Here is a 6,043-nt window from a genome sequence, read left to right as displayed (position 1 = left end):
CAAAAAAAAAAAAAAAAAAAAAAAAAAAAAAAACAAAAAGGGCCGGGTGCAGTGGCTCACGCCTGTAATCCCAGCACTTTGGGAGGCCGAGGCAGGTGGATCACCTGAGGTCAGGAGTTCAAGACCAGCCTGGCCAACATGGAGAAACCCCGTCACTACTAAAACTACAAAAATTAGCTGGGTGGGGTGGCTTGCGCCTGTAATTCCAGCTACTTGGGAGGCTGGGGCAAGAGAATTCCTTGAACTCAGGAGGCGGAGGTTGTGGTGAGCCAAGATTGCACCACTGCACTCCAGCCTGGGAGACAGAGCGAGACTCCATCTCAAAAACAACAACAACAAAAATAAGAACAAAAAAGAAGCCCACATAAGCTGTTTTCAGAGCCAAGGGTCTTTTACAGGAGTCTATTACAGGAGCTGGAATTAGTGCGTGGGTTAAGACAGTCATTGCTGGTCAAGCGTCTGTCTGGAGTAGTGCAACCCTGAGGGCGCCCTGTGGGTCCTGGAACTGTCTCCGCGCAGGCGTCTTGGGCTGCGTCCTGTCACAGGCCTCTGTGTCTGAGGACTTCAGGGCCACCCCAACTCCATGGTAGCGGCGGCTTTCACAGTGGACACACTCCACCATCAGGAGAGTTCATTCCACAGGAGCGGGGGCAGTAAGGGGACTTCACCCTTTGTGCCGTATTTCCCGGAGAGCAGAAGTCTTGTGTGAATTTAACTGGGAATAAACTTCACTAAAATGACGTGCACTCAGCTCTCTTTTGTAGACAAAAGTTGCCTGATGTATTGGTCAAGGGAACCCAAACTGTATTCCACCCCTACTGGCGAGAGAACATCTCTTCACGTCAGACAAATCAGACCCCGCGGGGATCCACGGTGAGGGGGTTTGGCTGTGTATGGAGGACAGGACAGGGCAGTACACGAGCGAGGAAGAGGATGTGAGCCTGGGTGTTCTGGGCCCCAAGTGGAAGGTCTCATCTGCTGTGCTGTGGGCCAGACACCCAGCGCCGACCCCTGGCCACTCAGCAGGGGATGTGCTGTGGGGAGCTTGTGCAGTGGCGAGTTCCGTGCAGGCATGGCAGGGCTTGTGTGGGGGGGTCTGCAGCTGGATGCTCCTTGAGAGAGGAGCCACGGGGCCAGGCATCAGCACCCCTCCATCTCCTAGTTCCTGGATGCGGCCCCAGGAAGGGGCGTAACCTGGGGACAAACATCCACTTCAGCCAAGGTCAAAGCAGAGGGAGTAGTCCCTGAGGGCTGTGGCCAGCAACGCTCAGCAGCCGCCAGGAGGGGCGGCCGCAGGGGGATTGGAGAAGTGCATTCTCAGCCTCCCCAGTAGCTGGGACAACAGGCATCTACCACCATGCCCAGCTAATTTTTGTATTTTTAGTAGAGTCGGGGTTTTACCATGTTTGCCAGGCTGGTCTCAAGCGCCTGACCTCAAGTGATCCGCTTGCCTCAGCCTCCCAAAGTGCTGGGATTACAGGCGTGAGACACCACGCCCGGCCCAGGGCTGGATTTTATCTATGGGATTAAAGGGAAAAATGGAATCAGGAAAAGAGTAGGACTAGGTTTGTATTTGCACACTAAACAGATTTGGCCGGGAGGATCTGTCCTGAAGAACAAGGCAGAAGCCGTCAGTTCCGCTGAGGTGCTACGAAAGACTCGGTGTATTTCCCTTCAGACATCTCTCCTCTCCCAACCGTAAGTCATCTGAGAGGGTCGCTCGTCTCTCCAGTCGCGTGTCCAGGTGACAGACCTCAGGCCCCTTTAGGAAATCCCTAGATGCTCAGGCGTGTGGCTCCAGGGGCGTGGTCAGCCGGGTTGCTGAGTAAACCCGAAGGAAGGTGATGCGTGATGCGTGATGGAGAGCATGTCCTACTGCTCAGCGGCCGCCGTACAGCACCCAGGCTGCTGGGCCCACCAACATCTGTTCAGCAGTGTCCAGATACTGACATTTTAACTAGCCACTCACTTTCCTTACTCCTTTTCAAATCGATTGTTTCCACCCTTTCCCCTCTCCGCATCGTGGTTTTGTCATCTCCCACGTCTGGAGTTGCAAAAAGGCCCTGAGGCAGCCGGGCACGGTGGCTCACGCCTGTAATCCCAGCACTGTGGGAGGCTGAGACGGGCGGATCACAAGGTCAGGAGTTCAAGACCAGCCTGGCCAAGATGTTGAAACCCCGTCTCTACTAAAAATACAAAAATTAGCTAGGCGTGGTGGCGGATGCCTATAATCCCAGCTACTTGGGAAGCTGAGGCAGAGAACTGCTTGAACCCGGGAGGCAGAGGTTGCAGTGAGCCAAGATCGTGCCACTGCACTTCAGCCTGGGCGACAGAGTGAGACTCTGTCTCAAAAAAAAAAAAAAGCCCTGAGGCCGTGATGCACATGCTGAGCAGCTGGCCCGCAGGACAGGGGCCCGCAGGACAGGGGGCCCGCAGGACAGGGGCCCGCAGGACAGGGGCCCGCAGGACAGGGGACCCGCAGGACAGGGGGCCCGCAGCAACTCATGGACACGGTGGCCGTGGTCCCCGCTGGAGACACTGCAGCTGGAGGTGGGGTAAGTGGACTCAGCACCTTTGAAGTAGTGTGACTAGAAGATGAGGCTGGCCAACCCCTCTGTGGAAAGCACACAGCCCTCCAGCTGTGGCAATGGGTGTGCAGGCCACAGGTTCACCTTTCCTAAGGCGGGGCTGCGCTACCTTTGCTTGGATTGTGTGAGGTATCATGGTACTGCAGTCAGGTTGCCACACTTCTCAAGTGTGCGTGTGGGTAGGGGAGGAGTGGGAGTGAGTGATTCTGGTGATGTCATGCTCAGGTGCATGACAGCTGGTCTCCCCTCATCGAGTTACCACTGTAATCAGACTCTAGGCTTCCACCATCGGCCCTTGAATTTTACACAGGATGGTTGGCCCTGGGAAAGGGAGCCTCTGAAGTTTTAAAATCCAATGTGGCTCCAACATTAAGCTCACACTGGGGACCAGCTCAAAACCCACCCATTTCACATTCCCCAAAACGTTTCACTTGGTGGGCCTGTGATTTAGCTCCCAAGAGGTCACAGATACAAACACAACAAAGCGAGCTATTAGGGCTGGATGTGCTGGACTTGCACTCAGTGACGCAGCTGTCCCTCCACCCTGGCCCAGGTCAGGTTCTGCCAACCCCACACGCATACTCTTCGTTAGAAGGGTCCTGATGTATTTGAGGACCTGTAAGACTGGCGTGCACGGCAGACCCCATGAACACCCAGAACGACAGTGAGTAGTTGATGATACGTTGTAACCAGAATGACCCCCAAATATCTTTATTTACTTGGCATTATACTTCCCAAAGAATATTGCAGCCACTGGGCCTCCCTTCAGAGTGCAGAGGGGCAGCTCCAGGAGCTGAGCCTGCTGGGATGCAACTCCTCCTCCTAGCACCATGGACTCCATCTTTCAGTCAAGGCTGCCAGTGGCCACCACGTGGCCCTCCTGTTCCTGGAGCCCTCAGCTGCATTTGCCACCTGCTCTCTCAATGGACTTTTTGAGATGGAGTCTCACTCTGTCGCCCAGGCTGGAGTGCAGTGGCATGATCTTGGCTCATTGCAACCTCCGCCTCCTGGGCTCAAGCGATTCTCCTGCCTCAGACTCCTGAGAAGCTGGGATTACAGGCGCCCGCTACCATGCCCAGCTAATCTTGGTGGACTTTACACTGGGCACGTGTGCGCTAAGTGCTGACACAAAGGCCAGGCAAGTGTTCCCTGGAGACAGAGGGGTGGAAGGCTAGGTCACAGGCATGGCTGTCAACGGGCGCTGCTGTGCACCCATTCTGGCCACAAAGTAGCTTCATGCATCCTCTGCCCGGTAAATGCAGAGAAAACTCGGTTCTACAGGCCCACAGGGAGTGATGGCTGCTGGCCCTGGGAAGGAAGGTGCTCCTTACGGGACACCTGCTGTGAGCCCCTCCTGTCACCCCACCCCCGCCCGGGAGGGTGGAGCTCGTGGTGAGGCAGCCAACAGGACAAGATGCGGGGCCGGGAGGCCTCCTCACCCCCACGGCCTCCTCACCACCATTCTCTCCCCAGGGAGAGACCCCCACACCCCCACGGCCTCCTCACCACCATTCTCTCCCCAGGGAGAGACCCCCACACCCCCACGGCCTCCTCACCACCATTCTCTCCCCAGGCCTCTTCTGTGGGCCTGACCTTCTCCAGCGACCCAGGGAGGCAGGAAGGGAAGCCTGAGAGTTAGAAGGAAAGACAGCTAAGAACAGCAGCCTGACCGCAGCTGAGCGTGGCCGTGCTCCTCCCTGGGGAAATGCCAAGGGAAGGACCCCCCTGCTCTACCCGGAGACCCAGAGCCCTGCTAAGTAGGGTGGAAAGCCTGGGTGCAGCCTGGGGGGTACCGCGACTGTGGCCCAACCATCCAGCGTGTGAGCCCTGGATGACAGGGCCAAGAGCCAAGGCAGCCCGCTTGGACAACTGACCATGATCCACTGAGGCAGCGCATTGCCCACGTCTCTGCTATTCACGTTTAATCACGCACAAGTGCATCACAAAGTGACAGCATCGTGAAGGACTAACCACCAGGCACAGGTGACCCTGGATGCGGCCAGCAGCTTCCTGCAGGGCGCTCAAAACCCAAGTCTTTATGATCCATTGTGTCTACTGCCAGGACATCAGCTGCTCCGTCCCCACCTGCGCTCAAGCACCTGAAGGCCCTTCCAACGGAGCCCACTGGGCAGAGGACAAACCAGACACAAAACATACACGCGCTTTTACCAGCCTGGACTCTGTAAGAGAAAGGCACCCACATATCCCCCAGGGAGATTTCCACTCATCCTGCAGGGCCCTCACGGCCTCACTGGGCTCTACCAGGGCCTACCCTGCAGGGGGAGGTGCTTTTCCTGCACAGGGTCTGTGGGCCAGGACAGACGCAAAGGAGCTTCTGCTACGGGCTGAATCGTCACTCTGAAATCCCCAAGTGGAAGCCCTGGGCCCGATGTGATGGTATAAGGAGGTCTCTGGGAGGTGATTTGGCTTCGATGGGGTCATGGGGTGGGCCCTGCCCATGGAATCTGGGCCCTCACAAGGAAGAGATGACACCAAGGTCCCTCCCCAAATGAGGACACCTCTGAACCAGGAGGCGCTCGCCGGAAACGGACCCTGTTGGCACCTCTACCTCGGACTTCCAGCCTGCAGAGCTGGAGAGCATAAACCCTTGTTCTCTGTGCTGCCGCCTGTGGTGTCCCGGTGAGGCAGCCTTGTAACTCCATGACCGACAGCTGCTCTCTACAATCTTCAGTGAGCACGAAAACACTCATATTAATGCTGTAAATAAAAGATTTGGGGTATTTTCAAACACACCAACCTCCCAGCTTCAACAGCTGTCAACGTTCAGCCAATACTGTTCTTTCTCCTTTTTATTAGAATTTTAAAGCACATCCCAGGCGCCACGTCATTTCCCCACAAACACGTCCAAATGCATCTGAGTGAGGATTCTCAGGTAACCCTGTGTCACTATCACTGCCAACAGCCAATTTCTCACCCCGCCCGACTCACAGCCCATCCGCCCGACTCAGCCCATCCGCCCGACTCAGTCCACCCACCCGACTCAGCCCCTGCCCACATTTCTAAGATTGTCTCAAAAGTGACTTTGCACTTGGTTTGTTCATATCAGGGTCACACACAGCCTGCTCAGCCTTTCTGTGTGCCCGGCTTCCAGCGGAAAGGTTGCCGCTGGTGGCATCTCCGGCCGAGTCTGGCTCGGGGCTTCCTCTTGTTGTGTTCAACCTTCTCCTGGTCCCCGTTTCTTGTAAACTCGTTTCTGATTCCAGCATTACGTGTGCATGTGTTGGCTGGAATTCTTTTTTTTTTTTTTTTTTTTTTGAGACGGAGTTTCAGTCTTGCTCCCCGGGCTGGAGTGCAGTGGCGCAACCTTGGCTCACTACAACCTCCACCTCCTGGATTCAAGCGATTGTCCTGCCTCAGCCTCCCGAGTAGCTGGAATTTCAGGCGTGAGCCACCGCACCTGGCCTGGCTGCAATTCTTTTTTTTTTTTTTTTTTG

This window comes from Theropithecus gelada, chromosome 8 (assembly GCF_003255815.1).
Source record: "Theropithecus gelada isolate Dixy chromosome 8, Tgel_1.0, whole genome shotgun sequence".
NCBI lineage: Eukaryota > Metazoa > Chordata > Mammalia > Primates > Cercopithecidae > Theropithecus > Theropithecus gelada.
The sequence above is the reverse complement of the archived record's forward strand: the minus strand, read 5'-3'. Positions refer to the sequence as shown.